At 43.2% G+C, this 22,918-nt stretch overlaps 1 long non-coding RNA gene across 1 annotated transcript in view; it reads left to right on the top strand.

Annotated features, from left to right (window-relative positions):
* The window catches only part of LOC121382584, a 47,686-nt gene that overhangs the window by 21,844 nt on the left and 2,924 nt on the right, over positions 1-22,918 (top strand). The window contains exon 3 of the long non-coding RNA XR_005959185.1: positions 1,129-1,233. This is a non-coding gene — a long non-coding RNA (uncharacterized LOC121382584). The remainder of the gene's footprint in view (positions 1-1,128; positions 1,234-22,918) is intronic.

The raw sequence follows: 22,918 nt of genomic DNA, 5'->3' as shown, positions 1-22,918 counted from the left end.
TTTTAAAAGTATTGAAATAATGTATTTTATAGTAAAAATAAAATTAATTATGTATACTTGATTGATTATCAATGTTATTTATAATCTAATTATTGCTTTAGCATTAACTGGGGCGGCTGGAAACTGTTGGAAATTACAGACGGGGTATAAAAGAATTTGGCTCCGCCCACAGGGGGATAAGGGATTTGTCCAACGGCAAACAACCAATGAGATTAAAGAATTTTACATGAAGGCGAGATAAGATCATTTAACCTTCTTTTCGCGGGACGGTATCTAGCTCAGTGGTAAAGCACTTAGGACTATGTCTTGTTACACCCAGGACGGTATCTAGCTCAGTGGTAAAGCACTTAGGGCTATGTCTTGTTACACCCAGGACGGTATCTAGCTCAGTGGTAAAGCACTTAGGGCTATGTCTTGTTACACCCAGGACGGTATCTAGCTCAGTGGTAAAGCACTTAGGGCTATGTCTTGTTACACCCAGGACGGTATCTAGCTCAGTGGTAAAGCACTTAGGGCTATGTCTTGTTACACCCAGGACGGTATCTAGCTCAGTGGTAAAGCACTTAGGGCTATGTCTTGTTACACCCAGGACGGTATCTAGCTCAGTGGTAAAGCACTTAGGGCTATGTCTTGTTACACCCAGGACGGTATCTAGCTCAGTGGTAAAGCACTTAGGGCTATGTCTTGTTACACCCAGGACGGTATCTAGCTCAGTGGTAAAGCACTTAGGGCTATGTCTTGTTACACCCAGGACGGTATCTAGCTCAGTGGTAAAGCACTTAGGGCTATGTCTTGTTACACCCAGGACGGTATCTAGCTCAGTGGTAAAGCACTTAGGGCTATGTCTTGTTACACCCAGGACGGTATCTAGCTCAGTGGTAAAGCACTTAGGGCTATGTCTTGTTACACCCAGTGCACCACGAGTGGTACATCAAAGACCGTGGTATGAGCTATCTTGTTTGTGGATTCATACAAAAGAGTCTTTGCTACTAATGGAAAAAATGTAGCGGGATTCCTCTCTAAAACTATATGTCAAAATTACCAAAGTTTGACATCCAATAGTCCACGATCATTGTTCTCTAGTGGTGTCGTTAAACAAAACAAACTTTAACTTTGACTTTTGTTCAGTTTCAGCCCCCAGATCCGTCCTGACATGTTACAGACGACCAGCACCCACCTGTGTGCCACCCTGCTGATCCTCGTCGTATCCACACACTGTTTCAGTATTCGCGTGTAAGTACACCCACTGTTTCAGTATCTACGTGTAAGTAAACCCACTGTTTCAGTATCTACATGTAAGTACACCCACTGTTTCAGTATCCACGTGTAAGTACACCCGCTGTTTCAGTATTCACGTGTAAATACATCCACTGTTTCAGTATTCATGTGTAAGTACATCCACTGTTTCAGTATTTGCGTGTAAGTAAACCCACTGTTTCAGTATTCACGTGTAAGTACATCCACTGTTTCAGTATCCACGTGTAAGTACACCCGCTGTTTCAGTATTCACGTGTAAATACACCCGCTGTTTCAGTATTCACGTGTAAGTACACCCACTGTTTCAGTATTCACGTGTAAGTACATCCACTGTTTCAGTATTCACGTGTAAGTACACCCGCTGTTTCAGTATTCCCGTGTAAATACATCCACTGTTTCAGTGTTCACGTGTAAGTACATCCACTGTTTCAGTATCCACGTGTAAGTACACCCGCTGTTTCAGTATTCACGTGTAAATACACCCGCTGTTTCAGTATTCACATGTAAGTACATCCACTGTTTCAGTATTCACGTGTAAGTACACGCACTGTTTCAGTATTCACGTGTAAGTACACCCGCTGTTTCAGTATTCACGTGTAACTACACCCGCTGTTTCAGTATTCACGTGTAAGTACACCCACTGTTTCAGTATTCACATGTAAGTACACGCACTGTTTCAGTATTTACGTGTAAGTACACCCGCTGTTTTAGTATTCACGTGTAACTACACCCACTGTTTCAGTATTCACGTGTAAGTAAACCCACTGTTTCAGTATTCACGTGTAACTACACGCACTGTTTCAGTATTCACGTGTAAGTACACACACTGTTTCAGTATTCACGTGTAAATACATCCACAGTTTCAGTATTCACGTGTAAGTACACGCACTGTTTCAGTATTCACGTGTAAGTACACCCACTGTTTCAGTATTCACGTGTAAGTACACCCACTGCTTCAGTATTCACATGTAAGTACACCCGCTGTTTCAGTATTCACGTGTAAGTACACCCACTGTTTCAGTATTCACGTGTAAGTACACGCACTGTTTCAGTATTCACGTGTAAGTACACCCGCTGTTTCAGTATTCACGTGTAACTACACCCGCTGTTTCAGTATTCACGTGTAAGTACACCCACTGTTTCAGTATTCACATGTAAGTACACGCACTGTTTCAGTATTTACGTGTAAGTACACCCGCTGTTTTAGTATTCACGTGTAACTACACCCACTGTTTCAGTATTCACGTGTAAGTAAACCCACTGTTTCAGTATTCACGTGTAACTACACGCACTGTTTCAGTATTCACGTGTAAGTACACACACTGTTTCAGTATTCACGTGTAAATACATCCACAGTTTCAGTATTCACGTGTAAGTACACGCACTGTTTCAGTATTCACGTGTAAGTACACACACTGCTTCAGTATTCACGTGTAAGTACACCCACTGCTTCAGTATTCACATGTAAGTACACCCGCTGTTTCAGTATTCACGTGTAAGTACACCCACTGTTTCAGTATTCACGTGTAAGTACACACACTGCTTCAGTATTCACGTGTAAGTACACCCACTGCTTCAGTATTCACATGTAAGTACACCCGCTGTTTCAGTATTCACGTGTAAGTACACACACTGCTTCAGTATTCACGTGTAAGTACACCCACTGTTTCAGTATTCACGTGTAAGTACACCCGCTGCTTCAGTATTCACGTGTAAATACACCCATTGCAGTCACCTCACCTCTTAGGAGCCATAGTCCTACCCAGACTTTTATACCTGGTTTATTTTTAAGTTGTTTGTTTCCCAGGACTTGCATTCCTAAATATATTAGACCTAGGATCTGCATTTCTAAATATATTAGACCTAGGACCTGCATTCATCGGAGATAAAGTCCAGGCGGATAGCTGTTCCTGCGGACTTGCATTCCGTTTACGTCGGGGTATTTCGGATGGGAAGGGACCCTAAAATCCTCTAACCTGGTGTTTGTTTTTATTTATTTGCGGGGTCTTTTGTGTTTTGTTTTATTTTTATGGGCAAGGTTTATCTTTCAGTCTGATTGGAGAGAGATCCTAGAAGAAACCCGACAGCACACCGTCTCAACAATCGTTATGTTAAATACGTAGGTGTTGTCGGGTTTCTTCCTTTAGTGTGTTTATATGTAATATTAGTCATCAGCGAACTCGCAAATGATGAATGTAAAGATATTTAACGTCAAATATAAAGGATTACTCTTGTATATCTCCAATGACAAAAAGAGATTATAACTGTCAAAACGCCTGTCTATTTCTCGAACGTCAGAATACTCTGGCTAGACCTTACCCCTTGAAACATTTTTGTGCACACGTGCCTGCGCAGGTGATACAAATATTAATTGACTAATTTATATAAATGGCAGACGGGTCCGGTGTACACAACACTGGATACAGCCAATCAGACGATAGGTGTCTCAGACCTTTACTTAAGTGTTGAGCGACATATGCAATTTAGTATTATTTAAAAATGGAACTAGTTAAACGAACTGCACACCGTAGCACGAATCCGCATATTGGTCAGTCAAGTCTGGTGTGCATTACATTCATTACCGTACGCCCGACGATTGATCTAGTGTGACCTTTAACTGACCAGCAAAAGATTAAATTATATTATTACGACCAGACATAGAATTATTTTGTTTCAAGGTTTAAAATGCACTAAGAAGGGAAACAACAACACTGTTTGGTGTTCACAGCGTTTACTCGTACCGAAAAAGCAGCAAGTTATTGTACATGCTTGTTCCGATGAGCAGGACAGTACACACCACGACATGTGATGTACCAGTCGTTGGACTCTGATTAGGACGGAAAAATCACAGAGTACTTGGTCGGTGGTCGATCCTGCAACTCATCGCACCTCAGGCGAGCACTCTACTACTGAACTACTGAACTATTTATTCCCGTGTTCCGAGGAAAAGCACGTGGTATTTAACCTCCCAGAGGTGCGTTATGTCAGTGTTAACCGCGAGCGACAACACTCACGAATGATACTCAACAGGACAATTGTGGTAAAGAGTGCCTCGAAATACTATTTTACAACACTAACTGTTTTACATGGGTGAAATATCTTCCCAAGGCGGACGTCACTGGATAATAGGGGCGTGTGTTCATCACTCGCACCTCCCGCGAGTGGAGGTCTGGGTTACATCTACACTGTGTATTGAATACATTGGGCAGCTCCGGCATCACAGACAGACATTCCTTGCAGTTCGATGGTTCGTCTTTGATTCTTTGATGGACAAAGAAAACCACTTGAAAGTGTCAGCTATCCGTATTCTCACCTTTTTTGTTTTATACCCGCTAGCACTGTAACAACAACATTGTCAGTAACAAAAAAATAAAACCCAACAAAAAAAACAACAACAACCCAAAAACCCACGGAGGGTGGGGGCTACAGGAGTGTAGTGGTTAAGAAATATGACAGGGTGCTCCAAACTGGCATTAGATGGTTGATCCGGAAGTCAAGACCGATTGATCCCAGCCTTCGCACTGAACAGATAACCAAGATCCAGTAGTTTGGCAGCAATAGAGTTACACTGCTGTTTGAGTATTGTATGTCTGAAACACAGTCGTTAGTTAGCTGGTTTGGGCATACGTAACCTCTGTATCCTAACGTAAACATTCGACGGCTATGTTGTGGCGCACCATTGCTTCTGCCTTGCCACTCACTACTAACAATATACATATTACATCACTTCTTGTGTTATCTTTAAATATTCCATTCTTATTTAAAGCAGTATGTTACTATATTATATATCGGAGATCGGGACTTTGCCGCCTAGAATGTACTGAGGTTGCATGGTATATCTGAGTGGTAGAGAGCGTGTCTCTCTCAGGTGTCATGGGTCATAACACTGATCGTTTTTGGTGGATTCCGTTTTCCTCCGTCCCAAACAGTGACCCACGGTTGGTATATCAAAGGACATGGTATGTGCTGTCATATCTGCGCGAAATCCACCGCCTGCCCCCTACCTAGGCTACGTGTTCTGTGCACTCATATCTGTAAGAAAGTGCCTACAGAAGATGCCTTGCTGCTTTTCGATAAAAGTAGCCTAAGTGCCGCTGCAGCCGTCTCCGTGCATCATTCTATTTGATCCAAGTGTTGGAATAACTATGTCGTAGACATCAAACAGCCGACGTGTATAGTGTGCTGAAGAGTCGTTAAACAAATATATTAATTTCCAACCCTCTGTACAGTATAACTAGGAACCACAACTGTCAAATTACGACGGTGGTCACTTAAGAGATGAAAAATGTGAATTCGATGAATCCAGTTACACGAGGCAGAATAAAACGTATAAACAGATAGCGGGGATTATTATTTCCAGTGTGGACTGACGCTAACAGAGACAGATGCGATCATCGGTGTGAGGTCTGGCGTGGTTAGGAGCGAACATTTGACCGTACACTATAATTTCTTCGACTAAAAGTGGCTTCTTAAAATCACGGCAACATGGTTTTAGTTTGGACCAAACCCTCCTACTATAGGCGTGACGTAAGACTACTGAGCACTCGTTTATATTATATTATAGTTTCTCATTAGTTGCGATTGTCAGTTTGCGTCCACGACATGCGTGCTCAAACAAACTATGCTATTGAATCCTGTATACTGCAGTTGATGAGCAATGGCAAAACGTTGCAAGCGAAAATGATAATGGAATTATTTAAACAACGCTGTATCGCAGTACCAGCCCTAAGGAGACATGGTTATTGGATTTGCAGGGAAATCCCGCTAACAAGAGAGATGTTCATCGTGTTAAGATGTGGTCGTGATCGTCGCCTACAAATTATATAAGCATCGCTGTATCTCAGTACAAATAAGATTTCTCTTAAATGTCAACAATGAAAAATAAATGTAAAATTTGTTTGACACGAAGGCGAAATGCCAGAATGAGCCACACATTCCACGGTGACTGGAATAAAAGACGCCCAACATCTCCTAATTAAAATGTCATCTAACGCTCCATGTCGGGGCCCACGCTGACGACACTTGGTGGATTAGGATTGCTCCAACAACGTGGCTCATGTCAGCGGTGACACGATCCGATGAGTCCCGTAAAACACTGAACGCTTAGCGTGGAGCCGGCTAAAACCCGACAAGCACTTCCGCTTTCAGTCTGGGATCTACATTACCACTTGATAGATCGACCGGTTTAAGTTTAGTCTCAGGCGCGGTCCAAGGGAGGTGTTCTGGAGTGCGCACCCCTCCACCGAACCTCCTTTTAGTGGGTGTAACGTAATGTAGTCGTTGGCTGGGTGCTTCAGTGGAAGACTGCAATAAACGCAGACACATAATGCATGCTAGTATGCTTTGGAATATTGGAGGTTGCCTTTTAAAAGTTGAATACCCCTCATAAAGAAGCTTGTATCCGCCCCTCAGTCTTTTCCAGATTATGAAAGATGGCTAGGTGAGACAAAACGGATTTATAGTAATACTTATTTATATAAGTCTTTGTGTACAAGCTGGGCTCTTTAAAAGAAAATGAGATAACATGAAATAAAGCCGTGTTATGTGGATAATGAGATTGTCACCTGCAACCAGTCTTACCTGGATTGCTACTTGCAATCTATCTTACCTTGGTCGACATAACAATAATAAACAGTTGCCACATAAATCAGTATTACGTTGGAGCTCATATCCAGTTGACCTTTCATTCGACCAATCAAAACCTTACTTGCAAAATCATGCCAGTGATTTGAAAAGAATTAGAAAACATTCGGGATTATGACGAGGATATACGAAATGATTCGGGTGATTTACGAAGTATGCCGGAAATTAATTTCAATATAAAATTTTATATAAAATTCGTTTCATCTGTGTGTGTGTGTGTGTGTGTGTGTGTGTGTGTATGTGTTTGTTCGTGTGTCTGTGTATGTTCGTGTATGTGATGAGTGTGTGTGTGTGTTCGTGTGTGTGTGTGTGTGTTCGTGTGTGTGTTCGTGTGTATGTATGTGTGTTCGTGTGTGTGTGTGTTCGTGTGTGTGTGTGTGTGTGTGTGTGTGTGTGTTCGTGTGGGTGTGGATGTGTTCGTGTGTCTGTGTATGTTCGTGTATGTGTTGGGTGTGGGTGTGTTCGTATGTGTGTGAGTTCGTGTGCGTGTGTGCGTGTGTGTGTGTTCGTGTGTGTGTTCCAAACTGTCCAAACTCTTTTAAAAATGGATTAAATAGTCCAATGGATTAAATAGTCCATGGGCCAGATACCGAAACCCTCCCTCCTAGTCCTAGGGATTTTTGGTGACAAGTATTTTTAGATTCCCAATTATATATGAATTTAATATCTGCTTGTGATTTTTTTGTGTAGCTGATATTCTGATGTGTGTATGTGTGTGTGTGTGTGTGTGTGTGTGTGTGTGTGTGTGTGTGTGTGTGTGTGTTGGTTGTGTATGGGTGTTGGTTGTGTATGGGTGTCGGTGGGTGTCATGTGTGTGTGTGTGTCGGGTGTGTGTGGTGTGTGTGTGTGTGTGTTCGTGTGTGTGTATTCGTATTTGTGTTTGTGTGTGTGTGTGTGTTCGTGCGTGTGTGTGTGTGTTCGTGTGTATGTGTGTGTGTTCGTGTGTGTGTTTGTGTGTTCGTGTATATGTGTGTTCGTGTGTGTGTGTGTGTTCGTGTGTGTGTGTGTGTGTGTGTGTGTATGTGTTCGTGTGTCTGTGTATGTTCGTGTATGTGTCGGGTGTGTGTGTGTGTTCGTATGTCACTATGTGTGTGTGTGTGTGTGTGTGTGTGTGTTCGTGTGTGTGTTCCAAACTGTCCCAAACTCTTTTAAAAATGGATTAAATAGTCCAATGGATTGAATAGTCCATGGGCCAGATACCGAAACCCTCCCCTCCTAGGGATTTTTGGTGACAAGTATTTTTAGATACCTCATTATATATGAATTTAATATCTGCTTGTCTGCAGCAAAAATGTTGGTGGATTAAAAAAATATCGTCATTTGAATATATGGGTACCGTTGCAAATTTTGTGTCCCAAAAATGCTATATAGAAAAATTAAATATAGTGATAAAGTTGTCATCCATATACATTTTTAACAGATATAAGGCCAAAATTAATGCTATTCATCCTATACTAGATGTTAATAGTAAGAAATCAAATAACAATGCAATATGTGGTATGAATAATGATATACTCATCGGCAAAAGTTAAACAATGCCCGAAATGCATTATTTTCTATATTTACACATACTTTGGGCTGCTTGAACCTTTTATTATTAAATATTGCACTGTTTTTAATATATTGAGGCAGCATTATTCAAATATGGTTCAGCATATCTGTCTATACTATACTCAACAAATGACAGTAACAAATAATTATATTATAATATAAGAAAGTTTACTAGCCTTTAATTAATTTTATTGAGTATACATGTTTGTGCATCAATATTATGAAGATGTCCCTCTTTACTAAACACCAGTGTTAAACATTTAACACATCAGTTTTGTATACCTACCGTAATTTATTTTGCATTACATGTACAATTCATCTATCTCACAGAAGTTCATCTTATACTAGTCCATGTTTGTAATATTTTTAGATTTGCCTTTATATTTACAATGTGCTTAACGTATGCTCAGGTGTATATAATTAGTTTCTACATCAAATATTGTCTACGAAAGTTTTGAATTCCTTTCATATTCCTTTGCAATTAAAATATGTCTGTCATGTTCACAATTTCTGGTATTCTCCTTCTTCAGCTCTGCTCTGGTTCCTCCATCAGTATGTCCATCAGCTATCATGGTAGAATATCACTATTTCACTCTAGTGTTCCTTCTGAAATTTCTCAGCCATATGATCATTTGGTTGGGGAATAGCCTGGACTGGCTGGTATGACTGATACCAAATGACAACTTGGCAATTTGTTCTCTTCATATCCATTCTCAGAGCATTCTCAGTGAATATATACATGTAGAATTGAGAAGGCTGATTTATACTCTACTGTAGTTCAATATTATCATCCTTGGTTTGGCAACACACATTTCCAGATATTTCTCAAGTCATAATATTTATTTGTGTTATTCACACCTGCACTCCCATATAGAAGGTATATGAAATGATTTACTTCTTAAACATATGAACATCAATATTTGCTGACCTTCCATGAGAGAACAACATTTCAAGCACTGTTGATATCATAGCCAGTAAAAGCAAACACAGCTGGAATTGCTAGTTGGTGTCTTCCCTGCATTCTTAATGATGCTGTGTACATCTATAAGATGTCTCGTGTTGCCAAGTTAAGTGTATAAAATTTTCCTATCTGGGATGGTAAACTGTTAGCAATGTACAGACATTGAAGTAAAATCTTTTCCTGTTGACCAAGGAAGATGTAATAACATAGCCTCCACTGAAAGACTCTGTCCCTATTGCCTGGATCATGGATTAAGATATATTGAGGATGAACTCCATATTTTGCTTGTATGTAAGAAAGAAAGAAAGAAATGTTTTATTTAACGACGCACTCAACACAGTTTATTTACGGTTATATGGCGTCAGACATATGGTTAAGGACCACACAGATTTTGAGAGGTAACTCGCTGTCGCCACTTCATGGACTACTCTTTCCGATTAGCAGCAAGGGATCTTTTATTTGCGCTTCCCACAGGCAGGATAGCACAAACCATGGCCTTTGTTGAACCAGTTATGGATCACTGGTCGGTGCAAGTGGTTTACACCTACCCATTGAGCCTTGCGGAGCACTCACTCACGGTTTGAAGTCTGTATCTGAACTAAAAATCCCATGCCTCGACTGGGATCCGAACCCAGTACCTACCAGCCTGTTGATCGATGGCCTAACCACGACGTCACCGAGGCCGGTTTGTATGTAAGCGTTATAATGTACTAAGAGATCACCATATTTCTAAATTTATATATAAAAAAATCATTCATTGCAAACATTTATATATACTCTTCAAAAGAAGAAACGCAAAACCACATTGTCGTAACATTTGGAGAATTGATTTAATTATTGAATGGTGAGTCCGATAATTACCAAATGTTGCAGGATTGTTCACAATTCACTCTAGTCCATTGTGAGTAAGTGATAGGACACACCACCAGGGTCAAGGTCATCTGGAGTCAATACCGGGTGTGGCCTCCGCGTGTGTTGACAACTGCCTGGCACCGCCTGCCCATTGAAGCATCCAGAGTACGGATGACGTCCTGGGGGATGGTGGCCCACTCGGCCTGCAAGGCTGCTGCCAGCTCGGGCAGGGTCTGGGGCTGTGGTTGTCGCTGTCGGAGGCGTCGGTCCAACTCGTCCCATAGATTCTCAATTGGGTTCAAATCCGGTGATATCGATGGCCAAGGAAGGACATTAATGTTGTTGTTCTGTAGGAAAGCCGTTGTGAGACGTGCTGTGTGAGGCCTGGCGTTGTCATGTTGGAACACTGCGTTGGCGTTGGCCATAACTGGAACGATGTGTGGCCGGAGGATCTGGTCAATGTAGCCCTGTGCATTCAGGTTGCCCTGCACGTGGACCAGGTCAGTTCTGCCAGTGTGTGAGATGGCTGCCCACACCATGACACTACCCCCGCCGAATCTGTCCACTTCCTGCACGCAGTTTGCCGCATAACGTTCACCACGACGCCTATATACGCGACATCTTCCATCATGACGTCGGAGCAGAAATCGGGACTCGTCACTGAACCACACCTGTCTCCATCGCAGTTGAGGCCATTGTCGATGAATCTGGCACCACTGCAGTCGGAGTCGACGGTGTTGTGGTGTTAAGATGACACCTCGAACTGGACGTTTGGCACGAATTCCTACCTCACGTAGGCGGTTCCGTACGGTCTGGTCGGATATCCTGCTCAAACCTGGTATTGCTGCGGCTGTGGAGGTGGCAGTAGTCAATCGTTCCCGAAGGTGGCGTACCCGGATGTAGCGGTCCTGCCCGGGGGTAGTGACCCGTGATCGACCGGATCTAGGGAGGTCACGTGTTGATCCATGTTGCTGGTAACGGTCCCACGGTCTGGAGATGGTGCTTGGGGACACATGGAATGCCCTGGCAACGGCCGTTCTGGATTCGCCTGCGTCTAGTCGGCCGATGGCATTGTTTCTCTGCGGTTCACTGAGACGTGGCATGTCCTGGATTGTCAACTGTCGGCCAGATACAGAGGCCAGGCAAGCGAACACCCTGCACTTTTATACTGTCGGTGTTCATGTTGCACGTGCAGACAACGCACGTGCAGTGGTGACATGGTTTGCACGTGGCTGCATTTTTGCGAATATTCACATTTTGGAACTTTATTGTACAGTAGCTGCGTTTTATCGAATGTAACCGTGGGAATGTGTTTGGGACATGCAATGACCTTATATTCACAAAGCATGAACCGGTAGGAAACATAAAATCGGAGTTATAACCCATTTGTACCCTTTTGCGTTTCTTTTTTTGAAGAGTATATATTATAACATCAGAAAATTGGGATGTACTATTCAATGTATGTGCAAAAACTTACAAATACTTAAATATTTAAATATATGCTTGTAGTATACTGTGCAAATACTACACATGCGCAAACATGTATAACAGTTTCTGACTGTATTATGGCCTATGGCCTTTATACTGAATTAGAATAGTCTTATCTTGTCTTATATGTGTGTGTGTGTGTGTGTTCGTGTGTGTGTGTGTGTGTGTGTGTGTCTGTGTTCGTGTGTATGTCTGTGTTAGTGTGTTCGTTTGTGTGTGTGTGTGTGTGTGTGTTCGTGTTTTTGTGTGTGTGTGTGTCTGTGTTTGTGTGTATGTCTGTGTTAGTGTGTTCGTTTGTGTGTGTGTGTGTTCGTGTGTGTGTCTGTGTTCGTGTGTGTGTCTGTGTTCGTGTGTATGTCTGTGTTAGTGTGTTCGTTTGTGTGTGTGTGTGTTCGTGTGTGTGTCTGTGTTCGTGTGTGTGTCTGTGTTCGTGTGTATGTCTGTGTTAGTGTGTTCGTTTGTGTGTGTGTGTGTGTTCGTGTGTGTGTCTGTGTTCGTGTGTGTGTCTGTGTTCGTGTGTGTTCGTGTGTATGTCTGTGTTCGTGTGTTTGTGTGTGTGTGTGTGTATGAGTGTGTGTGGGTGTGTATGTATTCGTGTGTGTGCGTGGGTGTGTGTGTATGTATTCGTGTGTGTGCGTGGGTGTGTGTGGATGTGTTTGTGTGTGTTCGGGTGTGTGTGTTCATGTGTGTGTGTGTGTGTGTATGTGTATGTGTATGTGTGTGTGTTCGTGTTTGTTTGTGTGTGTGTGTGCGCGCGCGCGCGTGTGTGTGTGTGTGTGTTCGTGTGTGTGTGTGTCTGTATTCGTGTGTGTGTCTGTGTTCGTGTGTATGTCTGTGTTCGTGTGTTCGTGTGTGTGTGTGGGTGTGTGTGGGTGTGTTCGCGCGTGTGTATTCGTGTGAGTGTGTGTGTATTCGTGGGTGTGCGTGGGTGTGTGTGTGTGGATGTGTTTGTGTGTGTTCGGGTGTGTGTGTGTATGTGTGTGTGTGTTCGTGTGTGTTTGTGTTTGTTCGTGTTCGTGTGAGAGAGAGAGAGAGAGAGAGAGAGAGAGAGAGAGAGAGAGAGAGAGAGAGAGAGAGAGAGAGAGAGAGAGTGTGTGTGTTTCGAGATGTCTCTACTGTGATTAATGTGTCAAGTTTTACCCACTCCGTCATGTGATCTTTCTCTTTTGAGTTGCCCATGTCTAACTATGTTGTATTTTCCTCGTCTGACTTATAACACTGATCGAAAGAGAAAATAACTGACCCAATAAGGCCACATAAAACAATTTAGTGAGAGTCCCCACCTACCTAACCGAGAAGGCTAGGCCAATAATAAGACAAGGTTTTTTTCACCACATATGTTGTGAAATTGTCGCTCACTACCCTGATCAACGGCTGTCTCCATGAAATGTGAAGAAAGACTAATAATAATATATACATCTACGTGTGTGTGTGTGTGTATATATATATACAATTTTTATTTCCAACAATATATGATACTGGCGAACATAAAGCAATTATTTTTATTCCTAATATATATTGACGATAACGAAACACACGAGGGTAATAATCTCTTTATCATATAGTCTCAAGCTTAATACAACGTGGGTTTGTTTTGTGTAAACTGTATACGCAACTTTAATTCCAGTCCGCCATTACTCGATTTTCAAATGGCGTACGAATATGTGACGGTGGAAAGTCAAGGGGGATTACAGCGTGTGACACGAGAGTGGTAGCTGCGGTGGGTTACTGCCTTCTTGGCTGTAATGTCTCTGGCTTACTGGGAAGGGGTGGGGGATGGTCGGTGTTAGAGCGCTCGTCTCCCCATCCCATCCAGTACATCAAATACCGTGGTATGTACTGTCTTGTCTGTAGAAACGTTAACGTGCATATAAAAGATCCCTTCGTTGGTTTTTTAAAAATTGTATTTATTAGTAGTATTATTTTAGAATAGACCATCAACATTAAAAACATTTTTATCGTCGAACGCCATTCACCGATAACGGCTGTACTTGCTATCTACGTCTTTGTAAAGCTATACTTCATATTTTATATTTATTTTTTAATTATTTGTCTTTTTATAGCATATGTTCTTTAATGGCTTTAATATTAAATAGGGCTTCGTTCTGGCCTCATAGAGCAATTAACTGCACATAAGACATAAATATAAATAGACGAATTATTTTTAAAAATCAAAACAAAATATGAAATATAGCTTTACAGAGACAAGTATTTGGTCTGTGGTAACACATGGGTGCATTACATATTGACTGCACTGAGTTTACTACTGTTGTAAGCTGTTTTTTCCCGATCCAACCAGTTTCCGATTGTAGTCTTTTTGCGTGAATAGGAAACCGATAAATTGACATGCAAGTACATGTATATAATAATTAATGTTAATGTATGCCATGCAACTATCTAATGATTAACGTTAAAACTTGTATGACATACAACTATATAATGATTCATGTTAAAACTTGTATGACATGCAACTATCTAATGATTCATGTTAAAACTTGTATGAAAACTTATTATTAAGTTTTAAAACCATATCCAACTGCTATAACATTTTGTTACTAAAACATTCAATGGAAATAAAAGAGGTTTAAAACAACAACAACACACACATGAGCACTAAACTGGACGACTAGAAGTGAATATGAGCACGACCACACCTGTCACAACTGAGACCCACCGCGTATTTTAATAACAAACATGACATGGTGCCATCCATTTTGTTAGGCACACCCTGGGTCCGTATTTTAATACCAAACATGACATGGTACCATCCATTTTGTTAGGAACACCCTGGGTCCGTATTTCAGTACCAAACATGACATGGTACCATCCATTTTGTTAGGCACACCCTGGGTCCGTATTTCAGTACCAAACATAACATGGTACCATCCATTTTGTTAGGCACACCCTGGGTCCGTATTTCAGTACCAAACATGACATGGTACCATCCGTTTTGTTAGGCATACCCTGGGTCGTGTTTAAAACACACGTGCTGTTTGTTTGAGGACAGATGCCTGTGTTGTGAGACTGCGTGTTTAACACACACGTGCTGTTTGTTTGAGGACAGATGCCTGTGTTGTGAGACTGCGTGTTTAAAACACACGTGCTGTTTGTTTGGGGACAGATGCCTGTGTTGTGACACTGCGTGTTTAAAACACACGTGCTGTTTGTTTGGGGACAGATGCCTGTGTTGTGACACTGCGTGTTTAAAACACACGTGCTGTTTGTTTGGGGACAGATGCCTGTGTTGTGACACTGCGTGTTTAAAACACACGTGCTGTTTGTTTGGGGACAGATGCCTGTGTTGTGACACTGCGTGTTTAAAACACACGTGCTGTTTGTTTGAGGACAGATGCCTGTGTTGTGAGACTGCGTGTTTAAAACACACGTGCTGTTTGTTTGAGGACAGATGCCTGTTTGTTTTGGACAGCGTGTTTAAAACACACGTGCTGTTTGTTTGTTGTGAGACTGCGTGTTTAAAACACACGTGCTGTTTGTTTGAGGACAGATGCCTGTGTTGTGAGACTGCGTGTTTAAAACACACGTGCTGTTTGTTTCAGGACAGATGCCTGTGTTGTGAGACTGCGTGTTTAAAACACACGTGCTGTTTGTTTGAGGACAGATGCCTGTGTTGTGAGACTGCGTGTTTAAAACACACGTGCTGTTTGTTTGAGGACAGATGCCTGTGTTGTGAGACTGCGTGTTTAAAACACACGTGCTGTTTGTTTGAGGACAGATGCCTGTGTTGTGAGACTGCGTGTTTAAAACACACGTGCTGTTTGTTTGAGGACAGATGCCTGTGTTGTGAGACTGCGTGTTTAAAACACACGTGCTGTTTGTTTGAGGACAGATGCCTGTGTTGTGACACTGCGTGTTTAAAACACACGTGCTGTTTGTTTGGGGACAGATGCCTGTGTTGTGAGACTGCGTGTTTAAACACACGTGCTGTTTGTTTGGGGACAGATGCCTGTGTTGTGAGACTGCGTGTTTGAGAAAACACACACGTGCTGTTTGTTTGAGGACAGATGCCTGTGTTGTGAGACTGCGTGTTTAAAACACACGTGCTGTTTGTTTGAGGACAGATGCCTGTGTTGTGAGACTGCGTGTTTAAAACACACGTGCTGTTTGTTTGAGGACAGATGCCTGTGTTGTGAGACTGCGTGTTTAAAACACACGTGCTGTTTGTTTGAGGACAGATGCCTGTGTTGTGAGACTGCGTGTTTAAAACACACGTGCTGTTTGTTTGAGGACAGATGCCTGTGTTGTGAGACTGCGTGTTTAAAACACACGTGCTGTTTGTTTGAGGACAGATGCCTGTGTTGTGCGTGACTGCGTGTTTAAAACACACGTGCTGTTTGTTTGAGGACAGATGCCTGTGTTGTGAGACTGCGTGTTTAAAACACACGTGCTGTTTGTTTGAGGACAGATGCCTGTGTTGTGCCTGTGTTGTCAGACACACTGCGTGTTTAAAACACACGTGCTGTTTGTTTGAGGACAGATGCCTGTGTTGTGACACTGCGTGTTTAACACACACGTGCTGTTTGTTTGAGGACAGATGCCTGTGTTGTGAGACTGCGTGTTTAAAACACACGTGCTGTTTGTTTGAGGACAGATGCCTGTGTTGTGAGACTGCGTGTTTAAAACACACGTGCTGTTTGTTTGAGGACAGATGCCTGTGTTGTGAGACTGCGTGTTTAAAACACACGTGCTGTTTGTTTGAGGACAGATGCCTGTGTTGTGACACTGCGTGTTTAACACACACGTGCTGTTTGTTTGAGGACAGATGCCTGTGTTGTGAGACTGCGTGTTTAAAACACACGTGCTGTTTGTTTGAGGACAGATGCCTGTGTTGTGACACTGCGTGTTTAAAACACACGTGCTGTTTGTTTGAGGACAGATGCCTGTGTTGTGAGACTGCGTGTTTAAAACACACGTGCTGTTTGTTTGAGGACAGATGCCTGTGTTGTGACACTGACACTGTTTGTTTGGGGACAGATGCCTGTTTAAACTGCGTGTTTAACACACGTGCTGTTTGTTTGGGGACAGATGCCTGTGTTGTGAGACTGCGTGTTTAAAACACACGTGCTGTTTGTTTGAGGACAGATGCCTGTGTTGTGAGACTGCGTGTTTAAACAACACACGTGCTGTTTTGTTTGTTTGAGGACAGATGCCTGTGACTTGTTTGACACGTGCTGTTTGTTTGAGGACTGCGTGTTTAAAACACACGTGCTGTTTGTTTGAGGACAGATGCCTGTGTTGTGAGACTGCGTGTTTAAAACACACGTGCTGTTTGTTTGAGGACAGATGCCTGTGTTGTGAGACTGCGTGTTTAAAACACACGTGCTGTTTGTTTGAGGACAGATGCCTGTGTTGTGAGACTGCGTGTTTAAAACACACGTGCTGTTTGTTTGAGGACAGATGCCTGTGTTGTGAGACTGCGTGTTTAAAACACACGTGCTGTTTGTTTGAGGACAGATGCCTGTGTTGTGAGACTGCGTGTTTAAAACACACGTGCTGTTTGTTTGAGGACAGATGCCTGTGTTGTGAGACTGCGTGTTGAGGACAGATGCCTGTGTTGTGAGACTGCGTGTTTGAAAACACACGTGCTGTTTGTTTGAGGACAGATGCCTGTGTTGTGAGACTGCGTGTTTAAAACACACGTGCTGTTTGTTTCAGGACAGATGCCTGTGTTGTGAGACTGCGTGTTTAAAACACACGTGCTGTTTGTTTGAGGACAGATGCCTGTGTTGTGAGACTGCGTGTTTAACACACACGTGCTGTTTGTTTGGGGACAGATGCCTGTGTTGTGACACTGCGTGTTTAAAACACACGTGCTGTTTGTTTGAGGACAGATGCCTGTGTTGTGACACTGCGTGTTTAAAACACACGTGCTGTTTGTTTGAGGACAGATGCCTGTGTTGTGAGACTGCGTGACACGTGCTGTTTGTTTGAGGACAGACACGTGCTGTTTGTTTGAGGACAGATGACACTGCGTGTTTAAAACACACGTGCTGTTTGTTTGAGGACAGATGCCTGTGTTGTGACTGCGTGTTTAAAACACACGTGCTGTTTGTTGAGGACAGATGACTGATTGTGAGACTGCGTGTTGTGCTGTTTGTTTGAGGACAGAGACTGCGTGTTTAAAACACACGTGCTGTTTGTTTGCGTGACAGATGCCTGTGTTGTGAGACTGCGTGTTTAAAACACGTGCGTGACAGATGCCTGTGTTGTTGTTTTAGGACAGATGCCTGTGTTGTGACACTGCGTATTTAAAACACACGTGCTGTTTTTTTCAGGACAGGTGCCTGTGTTGTGAGACTGTGTGTTTAAAACACACGTGCTGTTTGTTTGAGGACAGATGCCTGTGTTGTGAGACTGCGTGTTTAAAACACACGTGCTGTTTGTTTGAGGACAGATGCCTGTGTTGTGAGACTGCGTGTTTAAAACACACGTGCTGTTTGTTTGAGGACAGATGCCTGTGTTGTGAGACTGCGTGTTTAAAACACACGTGCTGTTTGTTTGAGGACAGATGCCTGTGTTGTGAGACTGCGTGTTTAAAACACACGTGCTGTTTGTTTGAGGACAGATGCCTGTGTTGTGACTGCGTGTTTAAAACACACGTGCTGTTTGTTTGAGGACAGATGCCTGTGTTGTGAGACTGCGTGTTTAAAACACACGTGCTGTTTGTTTGAGGACAGATGCCTGTGTTGTGAGACTGCGTGTTTAAAACACACGTGCTGTTTGTTTTAGGACAGATGCCTGTGTTGTGAGACTGCGTGTTTAAAACACACGTGCTGTTTGTTTGAGGACAGATGCCTGTGTTGTGAGACTGCGTGTTTAAAACACACGTGCTGTTTGTTTGAGGACAGATGCCTGTTTGTTTGAGGACAGATGCCAGTGTTGTGAGACTGCGTGTTTAACACACACGTGCTGTTTGTTTGAGGACAGATGCCTGTGTTGTGAGACTGCGTGTTTAAAACACACGTGCTGTTTGTTTGAGGACAGATGCCTGTGTTGTGAGACTGCGTGTTTAAAACACACGTGCTGTTTGTTTGAGGACAGATGACAGATGCGTGTTTAACACACACGTGCTGTTTGTTTTGATGCCTGTGTTGTGAGACTGCGTGTTTAAAACACACGTGTTTGTTGTGTTGTGACACTGCGTGTTTAAAACACACGTGCTGTTTGACAGATGCCTGTGTTGTGAGACTGCGTGTTTAAAACACACGTGCTGTTTGTTTGAGGACAGATGCCTGTGTTGTGAGACTGCGTGTTTAAAACACACGTGCTGTTTGTTTGAGGACAGATGCCTGTGTTGTGAGACTGCGTGTTTAAAACACACGTGCTGTTTGTTACCGGGACAGGACAGATGCCTGTGTTGTGAGACTGCGTGTTTAAAACACACGTGCTTTGTTTGAGGACAGATGCCTGTGTTGTGACTGCGTGTTTAAACACACACGTGCGTGTTTGTTTGTTTGACAGGACAGATGCCTGTGTTGTGATGCCTGTGACTGCGTGTTTAAAACACACGTGCTGTTTGTTTGAGGACAGAGATGCCTGTGTTGTGAGACTGCGTGTTTAAAACACACGTGCTGTTTGTTTGAGGACAGATGCCTGTGTTGTGAGACTGCGTGTTTAAAACACACGTGCTGTTTGTTTGAGGACAGATGCCTGTGTTGTGACACTGCGTGTTTAAAACACACGTGCTGTTTGTTTGAGGACAGATGCCTGTGTTGTGAGACTGCGTGTTTAACACACACGTGCTGTTTGTTTGAGGACAGATGCCTGTGTTGTGAGACTGCGTGTTTAAAACACACGTGCTGTTTGTTTTGAGGACAGATGCCTGTGTTGTGAGACTGCGTGTTTTAAACACACGTGCTGTTTGTTTGAGGACAGATGCCTGTGTTGTGAGACTGCGTGTTTAAAACACACGTGCTGTTTGTTTGAGGACAGATGCCTGTGTTGTGAGACTGCGTGTTTAAAACACACGTGCTGTTTGTTTGAGGACAGATGCCTGTGTTGTGACACTGCGTGTTTAAAACACACGTGCTGTTTGCTTGAGGACAGATGCCTGTGTTGTGAGACTGCGTGTTTAACACACACGTGCTGTTTGTTTGAGGACAGATGCCTGTGTTGTGAGACTGCGTGTTTAAAACACACGTGCTGTTTGTTTGGGGACAGATGCCTGTGTTGTGACACTGCGTGTTTAACAGACACCTGTGTTGTTTGTTGCGTGTTTAAAACACAGATGCCTGTGTTGTGAGACTGCGTGTTTAAAACACACGTGCTGTTTGTTTGAGGACAGATGCCTGTGTTGTGAGACTGCGTGTTTAAAACACACGTGCTGTTTGTTTGAGGACAGATGCCTGTGTTGTGAGACTGCGTGTTTAAAACACACGTGCTGTTTGTTTGAGGACAGATGCCTGTGTTGTGAGACTGCGTGTTTAAAACACACGTGCTGTTTGTTTGAGGACAGATGCCTGTGTTGTGAGACTTTAAAACACACGTGCTGTTTGTTTGAGGACAGATGCCTGTGTTGTGAGACTGCGTGTTTAAAACACACGTGCTGTTTGTTTGAGACTGCGGACAGATGCCTGTGTTGTGAGACTGCGTGTTTAAAACACACGTGCTGTTTGTTTGAGGACAGACACTGCGTGCTGCTTTGTTTGAGGACAGATGCCTGTGTTGTGACACTGCGTGTTTGAGGAAAACACACGTGCTGTTTTTGTTTGAGGACAGATGCCTGTGTTGTGAGACTGCGTGTTTAAAACACACGTGCTGTTTGTTTGAGGACAGATGCCTGTGTTGTGAGACTGCGTGTTTAAAACACACGTGCTGTTTGTTTGAGGACAGATGCCTGTGTTGTGAGACTGCGTGTTTAAAACACACGTGCTGTTTGTTTGAGGACAGATGCCTGTGTTGTGACACTGCGTGTTTAAAACACACGTGCTGTTTGTTTGAGGACAGATGCCTGTGTTGTGAGACTGCGTGTTTAAAACACACGTGCTGTTTGTTTGATGACAGATGCCTGTGTTGTGAGACTGCGTGTTTAAAACACACGTGCTGTTTGTTTGAGGACAGATGCCTGTGTTGTGAGACTGCGTGTTTAAAACACACGTGCTGTTTGTTTGAGGACAGATGCCTGTGTTGTGGACAGATGCCTGTGTTGTGACACTGCGTGTTTAAAACACACGTGCTGTTTGTTTGAGGACAGATGCCTGTGTTGTGAGACTGCGTGTTTAAAACACACGTGCTGTTTGTTTGAGGACAGATGCCTGTGTTGTGAGACTGCGTGTTTAAAACACACGTGCTGTTTGTTTGATGAAAGATACCTGTGTTGTGACTGCGTGTTTAAAACACACGTGCTGTTTGTTTTAGGACAGATGCCTGTGTTGTGACACTGCGTGTTTAAAACACACGTGCTGTTTGTTTGAGGACAGATGCCTGTGTTGTGAGACTGCGTGTTTAAAACACACGTGCTGTTTGTTTGAGGACAGATGCCTGTGTTGTGACACTGCGTGTTTAAAACACACGTGCTGTTTGTTTGAGGACAGATGCCTGTGTGCTGATGCCTGTGTTGTGACACTGCGTGTTTAAAACACACGTGCTGTTTGTTTGATGACAGATGCCTGTGTTGTGACACTGCGTGTTTAAAACACACGTGCTGTTTGTTTGAGGACAGATGCCTGTGTTGTGACACTGCGTGTTTAAAACACACGTGCTGTTTGTTTGAGGACAGATGCCTGTGTTGTGAGACTGCGTGTTTAAAACACACGTGCTGTTTGTTTGAGGACAGATGCCTGTGTGAGACTTGTGAGACTGCCTGTGTTTAAAACACACGTGCTGTTTGCTGTTTGAGGACAGACAGATGTTTAAAACACCTGTGTTGTGAGACTGCGTGTTTAAACACACACGTGCTGTTTGTTTGAGGACAGATGCCTGTGTTGTGAGACTGCGTGTTTAAAACACACGTGCTGTTTGTTTGAGGACAGATGCCTGTGTTGTGACACTGCGTGTTTAAAACACACGTGCTGTTTGTTTGAGGACAGATGCCTGTGTTGTGAGACTGCGTGTTTAAAACACACGTGCTGTTTGTTTGAGGACAGATGCCTGTGTTGTGAGACTGCGTGTTTAAAACACACGTGCTGTTTGTTTGAGGACAGATGCCTGTGTTGTGAGACTGCGTGTTTAAACACACACGTGCTGTTTGTTTGAGGACAGATGCCTGTGTTGTGAGACTGCGTGTTTAAAACACACGTGCTATTTGTTTTAGGACAGATGCCTGTGTTGTGACACTGCGTGTTTAAAACACACGTGCTGTTTGTTTGGGGACAGATGCCTGTGGACAGATGCCTGTGTTGTGACACTGCGTGTTTAACACACACGTGCTGTTTGTTTGAGGACAGATGCCTGTGTTGTGAGACTGCGTGTTTAAAACACACGTGCTGTTTGTTTGAGGACAGATGCCTGTGTTGTGACACTGCGTGTTTAACACACACGTGCTGTTTGTTTGAGGACAGATGCCTGTGTTGTGAGACTGCGTGTTTAAACACACACGTGCTGTTTGTTTGTTTAAAACACAGGACAGATGCCTGTGTTGTGAGACTGCGTGTTTAAAACACACGTGCTGTTTGTTTGAGGACAGATGCCTGTGTTGTGACACTGCGTGTTTAAAACACACGTGCTGTTTGTTTGAGGACAGATGCCTGTGTTGTGAGACTGCGTGTTTAACACACACGTGCTGTTTGTTTGAGGACAGATGCCTGTGTTGTGAGACTGCGTGTTTAAAACACACGTGCTGTTTGTTTGAGGACAGATGCCTGTGTTGTGAGACTGCGTGTTTAAAACACACGTGCTGTTTGTTTGAGGACAGATGCCTGTGTTGTGAGACTGCGTGTTTAAAACACACGTGCTGTTTGTTTGAGGACAGATGCCTGTGTTGTGACACTGCGTGTTTAACACACACGTGCTGTTTGTTTGAGGACAGATGCCTGTGTTGTGAGACTGCGTGTTTAAAACACACGTGCTGTTTGTTTGAGGACAGATGCCTGTGTTGTGAGACTGCGTGTTTAAAACACACGTGCTGTTTGTTTGAGGACAGATGCCTGTGTTGTGAGACTGCGTGTTTAAAACACACGTGCTGTTTGTTTGAGGACAGATGCCTGTGTT

This window comes from Gigantopelta aegis, chromosome 10 (assembly GCF_016097555.1).
Source record: "Gigantopelta aegis isolate Gae_Host chromosome 10, Gae_host_genome, whole genome shotgun sequence".
In the NCBI taxonomy this organism is placed as follows: Eukaryota; Metazoa; Mollusca; class Gastropoda; order Neomphalida; family Peltospiridae; genus Gigantopelta; species Gigantopelta aegis.
This window is presented reverse-complemented; position numbering and strand designations above follow the sequence as displayed.